The 21,256-nt window shown below is 36.5% G+C and overlaps 1 protein-coding gene and 1 pseudogene across 1 annotated transcript in view; one reads left to right on the plus strand and one right to left on the minus strand.

Moving 5' to 3' along the window:
• The window catches only part of LRP1B (LDL receptor related protein 1B), a 1,499,204-nt gene that overhangs the window by 850,387 nt on the left and 627,561 nt on the right, over positions 1 to 21,256 (minus strand). The gene's annotated exons all lie outside the window — the stretch shown is intronic.
• The window catches only part of LOC110585788, a 48,615-nt pseudogene continuing 41,398 nt past the window's right edge, over positions 14,040 to 21,256 (plus strand).

Consider the following 21,256-nt stretch of genomic DNA (forward strand, 5'->3'; position numbering starts at 1 on the left):
TGCAAATGTCATTTCAAAATTTTTGATGGCTGCGTAATATTCCATTGTATATATATACACCACATCTTCGTTATCCATTCATCTGTTGATGGACATCTGGGCTCTTTCCAAAGTATGGCTATTGTGGATTGGCTGTCACTATGTTTTAAAGTAAAAATAAGGTTCTGGTGTGAATTACAAAAATAAGTTCAGGGATGCCTGGGTGGCTCAGTCAGTTAAGTGTCTGCCTTCGGCTCAGGTCATGAATCCAGAGTCCTGGGATCGAGTCCCACATGTGGCTCCCTGCTCAGCGGGGACCCTGCTTCTCCCTCTGCCTGCCACTCCCCCTGCTTGTGTGCTCTCTCTCTGATAAATAAATAAAATCTTAAAAAAAAATAAGTTCAGACTTTTCTTGAATGTATCATTCATAAAATTCATCCTCTCGTATGCTTTCCTTTCTGCATTATTACTTGAGTGCAGGAAGTAGTCTGTCCTAGTTCAGTGCTCAACTCCCAACACAAAAGTCCAGAACCTGGTGATCCTTGATCAAAACTTTCTGCTAAATGAATGCATTAATTACTATGTAGAGAAACTGTCTATAAATGGGAATTTTTAATGCATTCAGAAATAAAATTTAAGGAATTGAGGATTCAAATATACTGAATGCAGTTTATATCAAATATTTTTCTCCCTGAAAGAGTTGCCAACTATTCCATAGCTAAAGGGGGGAAAATACCCTCCTGATTTTTAGTTTTAGGTAGTTTTGATAATCATATACCACTACCAAATAACTATTATCTCTTCTCAATGTACTCCCCCCAAAATCAGTTGACTTCTGAATAGGTATACAAAATGTTTCTTTTCCATGATTGATACCCTTTTTAACTACCTTGTTAACATAATACATCATTCTTTTTCAAATAGTTAGTCAAGAGCTGACTTTTTTGGTATAGCAATTCACATGTTTGTTAAGCTCTCTCTAGGACTATATGGAATGTAACCAATGGAAATTTCCTAAGTATCTCCTTTTCTGAGTGAAGAGATTGAAATAAGCAGCATATTTCACTAATCCAATTCTATGTGCTTACTAAAAATAATTTATAACTCACATTAAATGCACAGTGTGGATCAAACTATCTTCTAAATGTTTAAAATATATGTTATTGAAGTTTCACTCTCACAATAATCCAGTGAGATATTTATTATCTCCATGTAAGAGATGAGTTACCTCAGTATCTCATTTTCTTTTCTCTTCTCTCTCTTTAAAAAAAAAAAAAATTTTTTTTTTTTTTTGTGAAATTCCTATATAGGAATTTACAAAGAGTATAAAACTATCTTAACAAATTAAGGTTAGAAATTTTCAAAACTCAAAGAAACACAAAACATATCCTTAAAGTTCAAAGCAATATTAATAATCACAGTAGAGCAATGTCTATAGAGAATTTGGAATTTTACATAGATGTAGTTAAAAAAAAAAAAAGCCTGCCTTCTCAGCAGATATCAAAGATTTCCATATTGCATGCTAACTGCTCAGGCGGTTAATTTGCACTAATCAGCTGGAGACAAAGGGAGAGAAAATTACAGTAACTTGATGAGTTAATTTTGTGTTTTATACTCATTGTCTTCCTGGGTTGCTAAATGCTCCATCTTTAACATAGTTTTGAGATATTACAGACACACTTGTCAAAACCAGGCAACACATTTGTGAACTATTAAAATCATCTGAAAGTTCTTTCACTCATTTGTTTTAAAAGAGAAACCAGACCCTCTAAATTGAAAAAGAAAAAGGCAGGCCTGAGGGAATAGAATCTCCCCCTACAGAGTCTTTCTATACATTTTATTTAGAGGTCTCCATGCATAACCTTTCAAGACATTTGTTAGATATTCTAGGGGTTTTTGATTAAAAATAAGATGGCAGACATATTCTCTTTATAAAGTGAGAGAGCAGAGTGTAGAGCTCCACACTGACACTTAAGAGATTATTTCATCCTCTTCCCAAAGGACTGAGTCAAGTACGCCATATCCACGAATATACTCTCTCATAGTCTCAAGACGACTGCATCAAAGTACTTTAATTGCAAAGGAAAAGTACACTGTCCTGGAGAAATCTAAAGCAATAAATCAAAAAGTAATTTATGCATATCCTGTTAAGATATTAAAGACAACACCCTTCAATGTTAAACCCGAGAGACCTTTCATTATTTCTTCCAATGCAATTTAACACCAGAAAGCCATTAAGTGTCTACTATATATAAAGAACTGTGCTTGGGGCGCCTGGGTGGCTCAGTCGGTTAAGCGTCTGCCTTCGGCTCAGGTCACAATCCCGGACTCCTGGGATCGAGCCCCGCATCGGGCTCCTTGCTCTGCGGGAAGCCTGCTTCTCCCTCTCCCTCTGCTGTTCCCCCTGCTTGTGTTCCCTCTCTCTCTCTCTCTGTCAAATAAATAAATAAAATCTTTAAAAAAAAAAAAAAGAACTGTGCTTACAGAGTAGGGCCTACTGAGATGAATACAGTATAGTCCTGGCCTAAGGAGGGTCTTACATATCAATTTCAACAAGCTAATTGGTATCTTCAGACTGAAGATCCATAATAATCATAACTTTGTATTATGGGAAATGATCACCAGCAAATACTTTTCATGACATAGAGAGGGGAAGTTTACGTATTTAAAACAACAACAACAACAACAAAAGCAGGGAGTAAATACTCAATTATTTAGAAGTATGCTGCAACTGGCTCCTTTCACTTACTGTAGCGCTCCATAGACTAGGATCCTAGACTTTCTAGAAAAACAGGCATTTAACTCTCTGAAGACCAGTAGATTCCACAATCGGAAATTTTAAAGAAATCCATACATGGATTAAAGCAATTTATACCAAATACTGGCTTCTTGTAATGTAATCAAACCCTCAATGAAGGAAGTAGATTTTGCTTCATTTTTTTCTGTTTTGAGAATCTAATGGAAAAGGCTTTGGGGATGGGACTTTGGCCTATGCCTTTTGAAAGTGAATTTGATGGCTATACACTACTCATATAGATCTTTGTATTTTTTTCCTATTTATGCCTGAGTTTACTCTAAATGAGTATCATATCTAGGTTGAAAAATATGAAATTGACCATATTTGACCATTTTTAAGCTACACAAATATTTCAACCCAACATTCCCTACCTGAAATACTACATATTACGATTATGTCAAATGGCAAATCTTTTGTAACATGTTTTGTAAACTCTAAAAAGCTATATGGTTTAAATTAGGTAATGAAATAAAATTGGCATAAATTGTCATAATTATCTAGAATATTTCTGGTGTTTTTATTTTTAACTCTAAAGTTTTATAATTTTATGATTCTAAAGTGGGCTCATCATTTTGCTCTTGGCTCTGAAATGAAGGAAATGTGAAACCAAGGCAACTCCTTCTTCAGACAGAGAATAATTGTTTTATTTTACTTTACTCATTCTGCTTCATTAGTCTAGGCTAAGCTCTGAGAATCCAGACAGGGCTTCAGAACAAGTAGTTATAATCAGAAAACATCGGATATTAATTAAGATGCCCTTTAATTAACTTCACATTATAGAGTCCACCATGATTGTACACTGGAATTTTGACCTAATAGCTTTTAACAAAGAGGGAAGCATAATGTTAATTGCTTTATTGGGACTTTATAAGGATTAGTTTCTGAGTTAAACAATTTATATGTTTTAGAGAGCACAAGCCCTTGAAAGAGACAGAGTTGGTTTGGAATCAAATCCAAATAATGCTGTTTATCAGCTTTGAGATATTGGCAAGGTATTAAATCTCTGTAAATCTCAGTTTCTTCATCTGTGAAATGGAAAAATCAAGAGTAAAACTTCACAGGGTTATTGTCAGATTTAAAAGCAATAATTCACAGGGAGTGTGAAACTATGCCTTGTTTAGGGGCACCTGGGTGACATAGTAGGTTAAGCATCAGACTCTTGGTTTCAGCACAGGTCGTGATCTCAGGGTCCTGAGATGGAGCTCTTGGGAGAGTCCCAGGGTGAGCCCCAAGGCAGGCTCCATGCTCAGCACGGAGTCTGCTTAAGACTCCCTCTCCCTCTGTCCCCAAACCCCACTCTCTCTCTCTCTCTCAAATAAATGAATAAATCTTAAAAAAAATAAACTATCCCTTGTTTAAAAGCATCATAGTAGACCGTATCTGAAGGATTTATAACATAGTCCCATCTAAACCTCTGCCTCAGAAAGGATTATATCACTTGACGACTTATAGTTAGAATACAAAGAAAGTAAATACCTTAAAATAACATTTTCTTTGCTTTGCCACCAGATGGTGATTGTGTTTTCTTTAGTAATTTTTAAAGTGCCAGTTTTGGTTTTTTAAAAAGAGAAATGTTAAATATGTGTATACAATTGATAGTTAATCCTTAACTATTTCAAATGTTTTATCATCTCTTTATCTGGTTTCTAGTTAGATTAGTAACAGATATTCTAAATGTTTTTCTCACGCATATATATATATATTTAAAGATTTTATTTATTTATTTGAAAGAGAGAGATAGCAAGAGCGGGAACACAAGCAGGGAGAGTGAGAGAGGGAGAAGCAGACTTCCTGCTGAGCAGAGAGCCCTATGCGGGGCTCGATCCCAGGACCCTGGGACCATGACCTGAGCCGAAGGCAGACGCTTAACGACTGAGCCACCCAGCTGCCCCTCTTACGTATATATTTTAAAAACTATGTTCTATAATAGTTTTTAACTATGACTTTCTCTAAATAAGCTCTCTGATTAAACAATTACAACATATAATGATCAAATTTTGAGTCATGTTTTGTTTGTGAGGTATTCATATACTTATGTCTAAATACAATAATTAACCCTTAAAACTACTTTCTTTACAAAAAAATAATAGCTTCAGGGCTCCTGGGTGGCTCAGTCGTTAAGCGTCTGCCTTCGGCTCAGGTCATGATCCCAAGGTCCTGGGATCGAGCCCCGCGTAGGGCTCCCTGTTTGGCAGGAAGCCTGCTTCTCCCACTCCCGCTCCCCCTGCTTGTGTTCTCTCTCTCGCTGTGTCTCTCTGTCAAATAAATAAATAAAATCTTTAAAAAAAAAATAATAGCTTCATTAGCCAATTAAAATGTGTTCCAAACCAATAGTTTACTTGCACACTTCCAATTGTTACATATTTTGGAGACTGGCAACTAACTACTTTTTCCTCACAATTTTCTAGCTTCCTTTTACCTAAACTGCTTTTTGCTTTTCTCTAGTCTCTTCTTAAATGCTTTCATTGGGGAGGAAGACCTTCCTCTGTTCTAAGGTCCCTCTAGCTGGACTAAGAATCAAATTGACATGAGACAGATTAACAGGAGAAAATCAAATTTAATAGGTGTATGCATAGGGTGGTGGTGGGAGTGGCACAATCCACATAGACAAGAAATTCCAGAGACAATGAGACAAAATGAAGTTTATATGAGCTAAGAAAAGGGGTAGGGGCCTGAGGATACAGTGGGGAGAAAGCTTTTTAGCAAGAAGGGGAAAGGAGATGTTTGGAAAAACAAGATGGTTCTATTATGCAGATGAGCTCTTTTGGTTAAGGGGCCTCTGTTAATACTTCTCTTCCTGTTGCAGGCTCTCCTATCCAGTATAAATTTAGGCAGTTATGGGGGAGGCAGAGAACCTTTCCTGCATCTGCCAGGGTTTGTTTGTTTTTTTTTTTTTTGTCTTTTTTTAATTTTTTTTTTCTTTTTTATCACTTTCAACTCAAAATGGTCTTTATGCCAAAGTGGCACATTTTGGAGGAGCAAGATGGCGGAGGAGTAGGAGACCTAAATTTCTTCTGGTCCCAGGAATTCAGTTAGATAGGGATCAAACCATTCTGAACACCTATGAACTCAACAGGAGATCGAAGAAAAGAATAGCAGCAACTCTCTGAACAGAGAAGTGACCACTTTCTGGAAGTGTATATTTTTCTGGGGTCGTTGTTACCCTGTTAGCATTTTGTTCTCTCATTCATCTATTCTCCTCTGGACAAAATGACACGATGGAAAAACTCATCTCAAAAAAGAGAACAAGAGGCAGTACTGACTGCCAGGGACCTAATCAATACAGACATTAGTAAGATATCAGAACTAGAGTTCAGAATGACGATTATAAAGATACTAGCTGGGCTTGAAAAAAGCATGGAAGATACTAGAGAAACATTTTCTGGAGAAATAAAAGAACTAAAATCTAACCAAGTCGAATAAAAAAGGCTATTAATGAGGTGCAATCAAAAATGGAGACTTTAACTGCCAAAGTGGCACATTTTGGGGCACCCACCCTGGGCATATTTGGCAAGGTTGATGTGGCATGTCTCAGTTGGGATTAGTCCTAAAAGTAATAGAGTAAATTCTTAGCTCCTTTTAGAAAGAAATGACAAAAATATCTTTTTTTTTTTTTTTTAGCAGAAAATAACTGGAGGAGAGAAATGAGAAAGGGAGAGGGAGGGATGAAGAGACAAAAGGACAGAGGGATAGAGAGAGAAAGCAATTAAAGCACATTTCTTCATTAGTTAATTTATTTTTCTATTTAAAGTCTGACTTTTTAGAAATGAAACAAAATTTTCATTAAATATGAAATGAATGCATAAATAGATGTGGTAGCAAAGAAAGAGCTAAACTGGTCAATAAAATATAGTTTGATCATCTCACCAAATTTAGGAGCATGCATGCATTATCTTGTCTGATTCCTAAGGTCACTGATACATGTTCATAAATGTCTCTTTTGATTATTTCTTCTTTCTTTTTCCCTTCTTACCTGGGAAAATTATAATAGCTGGAAGCTTTTCTTCCTCCTCTCCCTTCAGGTATATGAAATCTCAGGTCCATTCTACAAAGTGTAACAGTTAATTGGGAAGCACCACATTATCTCACTCAGCTTCTTTGTGTATTTTGTGATTTGTAGATACCAAAATGATATACTGCCCACAAGAGGTAGAATAGAATGCTTTTAAAAAACTCAAACAATTATAAGACAGAATATAGTATTTCTCTGTGCTTTGAGTTATCAAGCCCTGTTAATTTCTCTTTGTGGAGCTGTTCTGTGATAGTCCACTTTCCTCTGGTTTTTATACCCAGTTTTATAGTTCCAAGGTCGTCCTTTTCATTGCGTTAATACCGTACTTTGTGATAACACTCACCTATTTCTGTCCCTTTTAGCTTATCTAATGTCCCCAGCTTACCTAATTTTCACATTGTTTAGACTGGGATGAAGAAACCCTATTACATGATTGAAGAGGTGAAGGGGCAAGTGAAAAAGACAGGAACAAATACCTGAAAGAACAATGAAAAGGCACAAAATGATCCCATTCAACCTTATAGTGAGCCACACTTTTCCATATTTTGCAGGACATTTAAAAACAGCTCTGCTAATTTAATATATAGGGAAAGGAACCATGTTGTTTCTATTTTTATTGCTATACATATCTTCAGAAGGCTGGGGAGGGGAAGGATTGTATACATATATACAGTAAGATTACAAAATCAGCAATATCTGTTTTCTGGACCACTAATCTTTCACTTTCCCCTTTCTGGGTTCTAAGTCTAATGAGCTGGAAAATCAAAATATATTTGTTACGATCACCACCTAGGTACTTGAGAAAATAACAAAATTAAGGATATGGAAAGGAAAAAGGGAAATGATTTTTTAAGGAATTAAATAGCAGTGAAAGAATAACATTTAAATCAAAGTAACTAGAGAATGAGAAAGCATGAAAAACATTTGAATGCCCGGGTCAATAATCTTCTTCAGAGAAAACCAAATTAGCTTAAAGTTACGAAAAGGAATGAAAATACCCGAACAATTATGTTATAAACAAATTGCTACGTGGACCCCTTCAAATCAGCAGGATGCTAGCAACACCTGTTCAGAGTTTAAAAGCGTCATGGCTCATTTCTCCTTCCTCTTCCTTGAAAATGTTAGGTATTGAGGATAGAACATAGGCACAGTTACAGCAGTGATGATAGATAGATAGATAGATAGATAGATAGATAGATAGATAGATAAATAGATAGATAGATAGATAGATAGATAGATAGATAGATAGATAGTTAACAAGGAGAGGTGAGCCTATGCATGGGCAGGTTATTCTAGAAGCTTGGAATATTCTGGATGGAAAAAGAACACAGAAGGAGGAGGTAGGAAGTGCACTTCAAAACTCATGGCTTATATTGCTAGTCATTATTTTGTTTTTGGTTTATGTCTTCCCTTTTGTGGACATTCTTTTATTCTGAAGCCAGAATGGTGCTTTAACATACCTATTACTTGCTCCATTGACTTGTCCTTGCACAATGGGGGCACATACTATCTTTCTTGATGAGTTCTAACTATGAACTCGTTCCTGTGTAACAACCCAGGGATACGGTGTCCTGCACTGATATTGTGTCCAGCACATAGGATATGCCTAATAAATAAGAGAATCCCATTCCATGTATGTGGAGGAAAAAACAGAAAAGTGAAGCTGGTTGAATACTAATGCATATATAGAAATGTTCTCTATGAACTTTATCACTGTTTAGGTCAGGTATCTACAAGAAGGTCAAGTTTCACAAACTTAGGCTCTAAGCCCAAAGAATTCTGCCCATACCTTTTTTCTGACCCTATCTGAACCCAGGAAAACCCTCTACTGAGCCTTTAAAATGTAATGTCTGTCATCAATAAAATTCTTTGTATTTTTAACCTCCTAACATTCCTTTCAACATTATCATTCTGCCTGAAACCTGATTCTCCCTTGAGGACACTGGTTCCCCTGAGCTTTTTCAATTGATAGCTGTTTTCTATCTGCACCCTTCTTCTCCCCCTTACTATCTGAGTCTGGAGGTTTTGAAGCTTACTGTATTTTCCAGGTAATTTTCTTTTCTCCATCCCTAAAAGTACCCACCCTTTGATCCTCGGCCCTCTGATGACATTATCCATTATTCTCATTGCAGTTCTTTTCCCCACTCAAGTCCGGAATGTCCTTGAAATTTCTTATTCCTTCCTTACCAGTTCTCCAAAGTAGCTCCTGCTTAAGTCTTTATGATTTTAACACATATGAAGATGATTTTTCCAATACACTAGTCTCTTGGGTCCTTGAACTTTTCTCCTCAAATGATCATGTTCTCCTCCATACTTCAATCAGCCACTCTCATGATTATAGTCTAAACTTGCCATTACCAAAATATGTAATCTCTCTACACTTTTAATTTCCAGTATCCTATTCTATGAACACAGTCTCTCATCCTTCCAGCTCACTTACTTTAGTACCTTACCCCACAAGCCTTCAACCCTTTAGATCATTAATCCATTTTCAACTGTCTTGCCCTTACCTCCCCTATGCCCTTTCTTCCTTTTATAACCAGTTTAAATCCTATGCCAATCATTTATTTACTCCACACACTCAACTTCTGTATCTGTTTGTGCTTCAATAGTGCAACTCTATACCTGTACCCACACAGGTGAATTTGGTTGGAAGAAAAAGAAACACCCCCAAAATCATGCTAAATAATATAGGCTAGCAAAATATTCCACTCCAAATTATGCCACTTTGGCATAAGGATTATTTTGAGCTGAAGGCTATTGAGAATAAGTAGATACAAGGAAAATTCTCTGCCTTCCCCCTATTTGCCTAGAACCAATAGATAAATTTGCAGAGGTGTCTTCCTTCCCCTCTCTACCAGGAAGGACAAAATTTAATCACAGGAGATTTTAGGCCTTTATCAGCCCAGGAGAGGCAGCACCAGAGGACTCCACATAAAAACTTTACTAACTAGCTCTTATTTTGCATTAGTTACCATATATTTGCCTTCCCACAGTATGCTACCTCTGAGACTCAAGGTCTTTTTCTTTGTCTTATTGCTTCCCTAAAAATGCATTGTTCTATTGCTAAAATGTTATATAAGCCCAAATCTTTTTTAAATTAATTTATTTATTTGACAGACAGAGAGAGAGCACAAGCAGGGGGAGCTGCAAGCTGAGGGAGAAGCAGGCTCCCCACTGACCAGGGAGCCCACTGCAGTACTCGATCCCAGGACCCTGAGATCATGACCTGAGCCAAAGGCAGATGCTTAACTGACTGAACCGCCCAGGTGCCCCATAAGCCCAAATTTTAACCAACCCTCAGTTACTCACCCCTGAGTTCCTTTCATGTATATATGAGATATACATGTTAATAAACTTCTGTTTTTCTCTGCTTAATGTCTTTTGTTACAGAGCCCCATGCAAACACCTTTAAGGGTAGAAGGAAAAAAAATTTTTTTTCCTTCCTAATAGTCTCATTTTACATTTATGATCATAATCTCAGGAATCACAGCAATTATATTTCTCTGGTTATTCTCTACTACTCTTGTGGGTCAGTGCTACTCAAAACATAGCCCCGGCCTATAGACAGTACATGAAATGTTTGCTACCAGACTACAAGATATGCAGTGAAGTTAAAAGAAAACATTTGGGACATTTTGTAGCAATTTTGTCATCAGCTAGACCCCCAAGACCTGACCTTTACTGCCCACCTGCTTGTATTCACTGACCTTTGTTCCACATTTTTCCTTAAGCTGTTCTTTCTAGTTTATCTCTTAACTCAGGCAGATGGGAAGCAAACCCGCCCTTTGCCCCTCGAGGGATAGCAAATGCCTTGACAGACCTTCAGCCAGCCCAGACAACCCAGATCAGTAAATGAAATGACTGATGCCTGCACAGAAGGACCATAGAGTGACCTCTATCTAGAATGACAGATGAGGACTTTACCTTGTTACAAAACTAAAATCTCTGCCCAAGGTGGAGCACCAGCCTCATTTACATAATATACAATGTACATATAGGCATGTTTCCCGAAGGCACATGCATGACCTTATGTCCACCTCTACATACAATGACAAGGCTTCCTATCTAAATATTCACCCTAAGCCTAAATAAAAAGATTCCCTCGCTCTAGGAGTCATGGCTTTGGAAATCATTCCCTGTGATCTCATTTGCTACGAATAAAGTTTTCTTTGTACGACAATTCAACCTAATGTAGTTTCTGACTCAACAAGGAGCGAACTCATGTTGGTTTGGTTACAATTTGACATAGTGATTTTATGTCTGATGAATATTTTTTTTAATTGGATTTGTATTTAATGTCTATTTACATTTTAATTTTTTGAATAATTTTTATTGTAATTTTCAAAAGTATTCCACCACATATTAGAAATCAAAACAAACAAAAAAAGAATCTAGTCCTTCACCACAAATAATTTGAGATATACTACCTCAGATTTCTTTTTTTTTTTTTTTAAAGATTTTATTTATTTATTTGAGAGAGAGAGTGAGAGAGAGAAAGAGCACAAGAGGGGGGAGCGGGAGAGGGAGAAGCAGACTCCCTGCTGAGCAGGGAGCCCGATGTGGGACTCGATCCTGGGACTCCAGGATCATGACCTGATCCGAAGGCAGTCACTTAACCAACTGAGCCACCCAGGCGCCCACTACCTCAGATTTCTATTTGATATCCCTCTATCTCAAACCTCTATTGTTTCACTTCCTATACTTGCTCCCAGTTTCCTACTTTACAAAGTAAATGGAAGCAATTCGAAGTAAATTTCCACCACGACCAGATCTACCCATCTCCCTGTGTCTGTATTCACGTAGTTTACTTTTGTGTTATGATGCTTGAACTATCTATCACTGGTAGAGTACAACTCCCCCATTGTGCACAGGAACCCCTATCTTCTAGTCTGCTCTCAGACATGGCTCCTGCAGGACTTCTAATTCTTGCCTGTATCATTAAATCATCACCCTTCACAAGATTTTTCCTACCAATGTGTCCATGTACCGCTATTTCTTCACCTTAAAAAAATAATAAGTTCTTTTTACTCCATTTTTTTCCCAGCTACCAAACTTTTTCTCCTTTCTTCTCCTTCCCTATTATGGAAATAATCCACAAAATAGTTATTTGAATTATTGTCAACAATTTCCCTCCTCTCATTCATTCTTTCTTGATGCCATCCCATTCAGGCTCTACCTAATTTGTCCCCCAAATTTATGTTTCTGATCTCATTCTTTTCTCTCTTTCATTTACTCAGGGCTAGCCATACTGTTCTTCCATGCTGTTCCTCAAACATGCAGAGTTTCTCCTGGTTTCAGAACCTTTAGATTTACTTCTTTGTCTTGACTGTTCTTTTATTTTATTTTATTTTATTTTATTTATTTATTTGAGAGAGAATGAGATAGAGAGAGAGCACATGAGAGGGGGGAGGGTCAGAGGGAGAAGCAGACTCCCCGCCGAGCAGGGAGCCCGATGCGGGACTCGATCCAGGGACTCCAGGATCATGACCTGAGCGGAAGGCAGTCGCTTAACCAACTGAGCCACCCAGGCGCCCCTGTCTTGACTGTTCTTGATAGCTACATTGCTAGCTCTTCTTTTCCTACAGTTCTTAACTTAGAGATCACTTTGTCATTGAGGGCCTTACTTCAATCCACAGCACCCCTTCAAACACACTCCATCCCCCTATACAAAATTATTTTTCCTGTAACAATCATCACTTTCTTTCATATTACATAATTACTGTTTTTGTTGCTGCTGCTGTTATTGTTCTGTGGGTGTTACTATTATTATCATCATCACCATCATTATCGTTATCTGCATCCTCTCCTTTCAGAATGTAAAGTCCATAAGGCCAGAAATTGTTATTTGTTGTATTCATTGCACATACACAGCAGCTATTTGAGGGAAAAAATATGAAGCAAAACAGGACTAACAAGCAATCCATCTAAACATAATAGATGCTTTAACAAAATACAATAGCCAACATTATATATTGATGAAAAAATCGACTTCTATTAAAATCAGGAATTAAACAAGGATGCCAGTTATCACTACAAATAACAATGTTCTATTTTTTCTAAGTACTTCAGTAAGTGCCTAAAAGTATAAATATTGAAAAAGACATAAAAATATGTTTATATGCAATCATAAAAAGATACTTGAATTAATAGATGATTTAGTAAGATGCCTGAGAACATGATAAATTTACAAAGTCTACACTTTCCCTACCTATTAAAATAATCAGAAATGGAAATGTAAAGAAGAATGTCTCAAACACGATGGTACCTCAACTATAAGAAAGAATAGACGAGAAACAAAGGAAGCCACAAACACACACACACACACACACACACACACAAATCCCACAGTGTCATTGAATAGCTTGAAATAACCCCTGAATAAATGGAGAAACAGTCATGGGGAAGAAAAACAATGTGTTACTGTTACAAAAGTGAAATGTTTCACAAATTAATAGACATATTTAATGCAACTCCAAAAAAGATCACCAATTGGATTTGATTGAAGACTAATTTTTTTAAGCTCAGAATGACAAGTAGATAACTAGGAAATATAATTATAAAGATCTTTTGAAAAGTTTACTGAGGGGGGGCGCCTGGGTGGCTCAGTCGTTAAGCGTCTGCCTTCGGCTCAGGTCATGATCCCAGGGTCCTGGGATCGAGCCCCACATCGGGCTCCTTGCTCAGTGGGGAGTCTGCTTCTTCCTCTCCCTCTGCCTGCCGCTCTGCCTACCTGTGCTCTCTCTCTCTCTGTCAAATAAATAAATAAAATCTTTAAAAAAAAAAAAGTTTACTGAGGAAGAACTTGTAAAGCTAGATATTAAAACTTACTATGAGGCCTATACTCATAGCTGTTTTATGGAAGCATTCACATTAAAGATAAAAGATGTCTACTATCACTACTGTTATTTAACATTTTTCTGGGGAGGTAAAAGCTAATGCAATTTAAAAAGAGAACAAAATAGTAAGTATAACACTGGATATAAATCTGTAAAATTACAATTATTTTCAGTTTTATTTTTTATCTAGACAACCCAAGAGACTCAACTAAAAACTTTTATAAATAAGAAGATAATTCAATAGAGTAAGCAGGCACAAAGTTAATCTACTAAAAGCAATATCCTTCCAATATACAAATAATAAGAGCTAGAAAATTTACTATATAATAACAGGAAAATGATAAAAAAATTTTTTAAGAGGGAAAAAGCTGATTCTGAAGTTCATATTGTTGCTTTCTGTCTCCTCCAACCATCCAAGATGCCCAAAGGAAAGAAGGCTAAGGAGAAGAAATTGGCCCTGCACCTGCTGTTGTCAAGAAGCAAGAGGCCAAGAAGGTGGTCAATCCCTTGTTTGAGAAAAAGCCCAAGAATTTTGGCAATGAAGAGGACATTCAGCCCAAGAGGGACCTTGCCTGCTTTGTCAAATGTCCTTCTACATCCAGCTGCACTGGCAAAGGGCTATTCTCTATAAACATCTACAAGTGCCTCCCGTGATTAACCAGTTCATCCAGGTCTTGGACAGCCAAACAGCTACTCAACTGCATAAGCTGGCCCACAAATACAGACAAGAGAAAAAGCAAGAGAAGAAACAGAGATTGTTGACCCAGACTGAGAAGAAAGCTGCTGGCAAAGGGCACATCCCCACTAACAGAGCGCCTGTCTTTTGAGCTGGGGTTAATACTGTCACCACCTTGGTGGAAAACAAGAAAGCTCAGCTGGTAGTGATTGCACATGATTCGGATCCCATTGAGCTGGTTGTCTTCCTGCCTGTCCTGTATCTTAAGATGGTAGTTCCCTACCACATTATCAATGGGAAGGCCAGGCTGGGGTGTCTCGTCCCCAGGACCACCTGCCCTACTGTCCCCTTTACAAGGTTTAACTTGGAAGACAAAAGAGCTCTGGCTAGCTGATGGAAGCTATTGAGACCAATTACAATGACAGGTATGATGAGATCCGTTGTCACTGAGGAGGCAACATTGTGGGTCCAAAGTCGGTGGCTCACATTGCCAAGCTGGAAAAGGCAAAGGCTAAAGAACTGGCTACCAAACTGGGCCAAGTGTGTGCTGTTGAATTTTCTGTACATAAATGTAATAAAAAGTTCTCTTTCAAGAAAAAAAAAAAGTTCATCTGGTTAAATAAACAAGCTATAATCAACAAAAATATTCTATAAACATTTTGGGAAAAGATGACAGAATTATTATGCCCTGGACTTAATAGTTTTTTTTTTTTTTTTAAAGATTTTATTTATTTATTTGACAGAGAGAGACACAGCGAGAGAGGGAACACAAGTAGGGGGAGTGGGAGAGGGAGAAGCAGGCTCCGGGCTGAGCAGGGAGCCTCATGCAGGGCTAGATCCCAGGACCCTGAGATCATGACCTGAGCCGAAGGCAGACGCTTAACGACTGAGCCACCCAGGCACCCCTGGACTTAATAGTTTTTAATATTTATTTTAAAGCTATAGTGATTAAAGGAAATAGATACAGAATTTAATCATACAAAATGAGCCATTAAAGTACTAGAAAAAGATGGAATAATTTTAAAAATAACATTGTCATCAAGAGGTTTTATTTTTATTTTGAAAGCAACTAGAATGACCATATTTTTTTTTTGATAAATTCAAGAACTTAAAAAACAAATTTAGAAGGAAAAAAAAAAAGAATCACAATTAACACAGCCAAATGCCTAACTGAGAAACATTTGCAACTCATATAACAAATACTCATTTCTTTAACACTTTAATAGAACAAATTAACAAAGAACAACAGTACAAAAATGGGCAAATGACAGTGATCGTTAAACTTACGAAAGTTTGCCTACCTTTTTTTATCTGAGAGGAATGTAAATAAAACTTATACTTAAATACTATTTACACTTAGCAGATTAGTAAAGATTAAACAGTTGTTAACACAGAGATCTGACATGAGTATAGGTAAACAAGCATTCCCATGCAATGTGTTTAAAGTGTTAACTGTTCCAACCTCTATAGAGGACTATTTGGAAATATATATTAAATTTAAAAGGTGAATAAATTTTATCCCACTATTCCCACCTCTAAGGAATTATCCATTTACCATTGCACAATTAATAAAATATCTAGGAACAAAATTAACCAAGGAGGTGAACAACTTGTGCTCTGAAAACTATAAGACATTGATGAAAGAAATTAAAGATGACACAAACAAATGGAAAGATGTACCATCTTCATGGACTGGAAGAATTAATAATGTTAAAATGTTCAAGCTACCTAAAGAAATCTACAGATTGAATGCAATTCCTAACAGTATTTTTCACAGGCCTATAACAAATAATCCTCAAATTTGTATGAAAACACAAAAGACCTCAAATAGCCAAAGCAATATTTAGAAAAAACAAAATTGGAGGTATCACAATCCCAGATTTCAAGATACACTACAAAGCTATAGTAATCAAAATAGTATGGTACCGGCACAAAAAATAGACACATAGGTCAATAGAACAGGATAGAGAGTCCAGAAATAAATTCATGCTTAAATGGTCAATTAATCTTCAATAAAGGAGGCAAGAACATCCAATAAGGAAAAGATAGTTTTTTCAATAAATGTTGTTGAGAAAACTGGACAGCTACATGCAAAAGAATTAAACTGCCCCACTTTTTTACAAACACAAAAACTCAAAATGGACTAAAAGACCTAAATGTGAAACTGAAGCCACAAAACTCCTAAAAAACAAGACAAAACAAAATAAAACAGGCAATAATCTCTTGGATATTAGCCTTAGCTATATATTTATGGATTTGTCTCTTCAGGCAAGGGTAACAAAAACTAAAACTATTGGGACAATAGCAAAATAAAAAGCTTTGGCACAGCAAAGGAAACCATCAACAAAACAAAAAGGCAACCTACTGAATGGGAGAAGATATTTGCAAATAATATATCCAATAAAAGATTAATATCCCAAATATATAAAGAACTTATACAAGCCAACACCCTCCCAAAAAATAATAATAAACTGATTAAAAAATGGGCAGGGGTGCCAGCTGAGCACCCCGACTGACTCAGTTGGTAGAGCATCCGGCTCTTGATTTTGGCTCGGGTAACGATCTCAGGGTCCTGGGATCCAGCACTGAATCAGGCACCTTGTTCAGTGGGGAGTCTGCTTGGGGTTCTCTTCCTCTCCCTCTCCCTTTGCCCCTCCCCCTGTTCAAGCTGTCTATCTCTCTCTCTCTCAAATGAATAAATAAATCATTAAAGAAAAATGGGCAGGGGACCTGAGTAAACATTTTTCCAAAGAAGACATGAGTTGATCAACACAACAAAAATGCTCCATATCACTAATCATCAGGGAAATCCAAATCAAAACTATAATGAGATATCACCTCACATCTGTCAGAAAGGCTAAAATCAGAAGGAGAAGAAATAACAAGTGTCAGTGAGGATGTGGTGAAAAGGAAACCCTGTGCCCTGTTGGTAAGAATGCAAATTGGTGCAGCCACTATGGAAAACAGTATGGAGGCTCCTCAAAAAATTAAAAATAGAAATACCATATAATCCAGTAATTGCACTACTGGGTATTTACCCAAAGAAAATGAAAACACTAATTCAAAAAGATATATGCACCCCTATGTTTGTTGCAGCATTATTTACAATAACCAAGATATGGAACCAACCTAAGTATCCATCTATAGGTGAATGAATAAAGATTATATATATATATATATAAAATGGAACATTAGACATAAAAAATGAATGAAATCTTGTCAAATGTGACAATGTGATGGACCTAAAGGATATTTTGCTAAGTGTAATATGTCAGACAGAGAAAGACAAATACCGTATAATTTCACTTATTTGTGGAATCTAAAAAAAACAAAACAAATACACAAACAAAATAACAAAAGCCAAACAGAGTCTCAAATACACAGAACAAACCAGTGGTTGCCAGAGGGGAGCTGGGTTGGGGGAAGGGTATTAAGAGGTACTTCCAGTTATAAGATAAATAAGTCACGGAGATAAAAGTACAGCATGGGGAATATAGTCAATAATATTGTAATAGTGTTGTATGGTGGCAAATGGTGACAACATTTATTGTGATGAGCACTGAATGATATATAGAACTGTCCAATTGGATGTATAGAACTGTCCAATCACTATGTTGTACACCTGAAATTAACATAACATTGTATGTCAACTATACTTTGTTGATTAAAAAACGAAACAATGACCTCCAATCAATCAATCAATCAATAATGATTCCACGTTGAATAACAAAAATCACTCCACATATTCTGTGAGATGAAAAATGCACCCTGATGTTACATTAACTTTGAACCTGACTGAGAATGTCTACCCAGATTAAAGTGATGCTTGAAGGTCCTTGGTGCCACAGGAAAAATGCAAAAAACTCTTGAGATAGATAATCCACATTTCAAATTATTCTCTCCAGAATCTCTTTCAGGTTCTTCCCAAATTAAATGTATTTAACTATAGTAACAGTTTTTATGGCTACCTATAATATTTCTCTCCTCACAATACTGCGTGTCTTTTGATATATTGGTATCATCTGTTTTAATTTTCCCTCCTGTACAAAAACTCTGTTAAGGAAATATTCTAGTAAGAAGATTCAAACAACATGCAAAAGATGATGAGATCTGGAGACTTATTAGATGTGTAACATTAGGTAAATTTTTCAACTATTCATTTCCTCTATTTCTTTTTCTGTAAAATGAGGATAGTACCTACCTCATAAGATTATTTTGAAGATTAAAAAGAGCAATCTTTTTAAAGTAGGTAGAACTCTGGTTCATAATAAATACCCCATAAATGCCCAATTATACCCTTTTCTTTCTCTGTAAATGCTCACTCCAAAGCCATTGATAACTTATAATTCACTACCTTAGCACCACAATAGATATGTAATAATTCCTTTTTATATGTGTACTGCATTCATGGTTAATGAATGGATAGATGGGTAATTTTACCAATCCCCAATGGTTTCAACTACTGATGGTCTCTCTGTTTTTAAAACCTCAAATTCAGATACCTTTTCTAAAATCCAGTCCCATATTCCTAACTGTCTACTAAGCAATTCTACCTAGATGTCTCCGGTATCTCAAGTTCAGTGATTTATAATGGAGTGTATAATGTCCTCCCAAACACATATAAAGCCATGCGCACACACACACACACACACACACACACACCCCAGAGAGAAACACGCAGATCTCTTACTCTGTTACTTCCTATTTCAGTGATTACACCCCAATCCACTGAATTACCCAGGCAAGAAACAAGAAAGTCACCCTCTTTTCCCTTCCCCTATCCACCCAACATACTATAGTTATCTTGCCCTGCTGGTTCTAATGACTTAATACCTTTCAAATTATCCTCCTTTCCTCATCTACACTGGCTTCCCCCAACTACCTCAGTTGGAATGAAGCCAGAGATTATAGCCAGGTTTCCCTACTTCAAGTTTTTAGTATTAGAAACCATTCTTTATGTTCAATCAAAATCATCTTTTAAAATGAAATCTCATTCTGTAACTTTCATTCAAAGTCTTTGAGGGGTATCTGGGTGGCTCATTTGCTTAAGCATCCAACTCTTGGTTTTAGCTCAGGTCATGATCTCAGGGTCATGGAATCCAGCCCCGCGTCCAGCACTGTGCTTGGCGTGAAGTCTGCTTGAGTTTGTTTCCCTCTCCCTTTCCTCTTTCTCCTCCCCACCCAATTCATGCTCTCTCTCTTAAAGAAATAAATAAATAAAATCTTTTTTTAAAAAGACCTGTTTGATCTATAATAGTTCTTCTAAGCTCAGATTAAATATAGCCTTCTCTTTGGAATCTTATCTGTTCCATAGAGGATTTACTAGGCCTAGCTTAAATTCATTAACTTGAAGAGAAAAACATTTTTTTCTCCTAAGCAAAGTAAACAAAGTATACAGTGCATTGCAAATAGAACAAAGTAACGTACAGATAGATCACTATTAACCTTTGGGAAAATAGGAGTCCTCATACCACCAATAACAAACAAGCAAGAGTAGGAGAAACATTATTATAAATCTATCATGGGCCAGGGTCTCTGGTACACACATTAGTATTCATATTCTATATTATTGCATTTCATTTACTATTATGTCTTTGCTGTATGGGTTATTAGCATTCATGTAAACTATAGTTAAAGAAACCACACTTCATAAATCCAAGGTATATATGTTGCCCCTGCAGCATCTCAAGGATAATATTAGAAATTTTAACATTAAAACACAAATGTTATCACTAGCTATAATCAATATGTTTTGATACTCCAAATTAAAGAAACTGAAGATTGGATTTCAAATACTTCCTTAATGTAAAAAGGTGGCAGAGAGAGAGAGGGAGAGGGAGGGAGAGAAAGAGAGATTCTCTCTGAAGGGAAAGATTAGTAGAAAAAAGTAATTTACAAAGAATTACACATTTTTAGTTGAAACTTTTTTATTCCTCTTATTAATATGATCCAAGTCCTTTAGAAAATAAATGAAAATATGTACTTATTAGCACAGAGCATAGAAACATTTGCTACATAGAAACACTGTAGAATGAAATTGCATTTTATCTGTATAGTGCAGCTGTCCTTAGAATTTTTTTTCCTTCTAGTATCTAAAACATAATGAATGAGCACCAAGAGTGCTCCAGGAATGATTTTCTATATAATGCCTATGAAAGTGTGAGTTTTAGCTATGACTCAAAGTAGTGAAACAACAATAAAACAAAAAAGGATATATTATTATAGGGAGAGATTAAAATAACTTTTTTTTTTTTTTTTTTTTTAAAGATTTTATTTATTTATTTGAGAGAGAGAGAGAGCACAAGAGGGAGGAGAGGGAGAGGGAGAAGCAGACTCCCTGCTGAGCAGGGAGCCCGATGCGGGACTCGATCCCAGGACTCCAGGATCATGACCTGAGCCGAAGGCAGTCGCTTAACCAACTGAGCCACCCAGGCACCCTAAAATAACTTTTTAAGTAACCATCTATATACACACAGAGACATGGACGAACAGATCGAATTAACAATAAACTGAATGTCCACTTGCTGTTAAGTTCCCTTCATTAAGCTATCTAGTTTAATGGATCTCCTTTATAATACTGGCATGGTGAGAGCAGATTAACTGAGTTAAATAAGAAATGTATGCAGTCATTTTTGAGAAACATGATTTTATCACCAAGACTGAATCATACTCTAGACAGTGCTAGACTCCTTGGAATTTTCCCAGGTCATATGCAAGTATTGAGTGTCTACATGTTGTTCAGCCGCAATATTTTAAAACATTTTCCCAGAATACTTCAGGGCTGTATTTCCCCCACTGTCAATTGATGTGTGCTCAGGGAATGCAAACTAATTACCCCAAGCAAAACATAATTAAGGAGGGAAATTTACTCCAAAAACATCACATAATACTTCCCACATACAAATAAAAATCATTTCTGAATTAGGTTTTGCATGATTCATTACGACTGTGTA

Source organism: Neomonachus schauinslandi, chromosome 3, assembly GCF_002201575.2.
Source record: "Neomonachus schauinslandi chromosome 3, ASM220157v2, whole genome shotgun sequence".
NCBI classification, from domain to species: domain Eukaryota; kingdom Metazoa; phylum Chordata; class Mammalia; order Carnivora; family Phocidae; genus Neomonachus; species Neomonachus schauinslandi.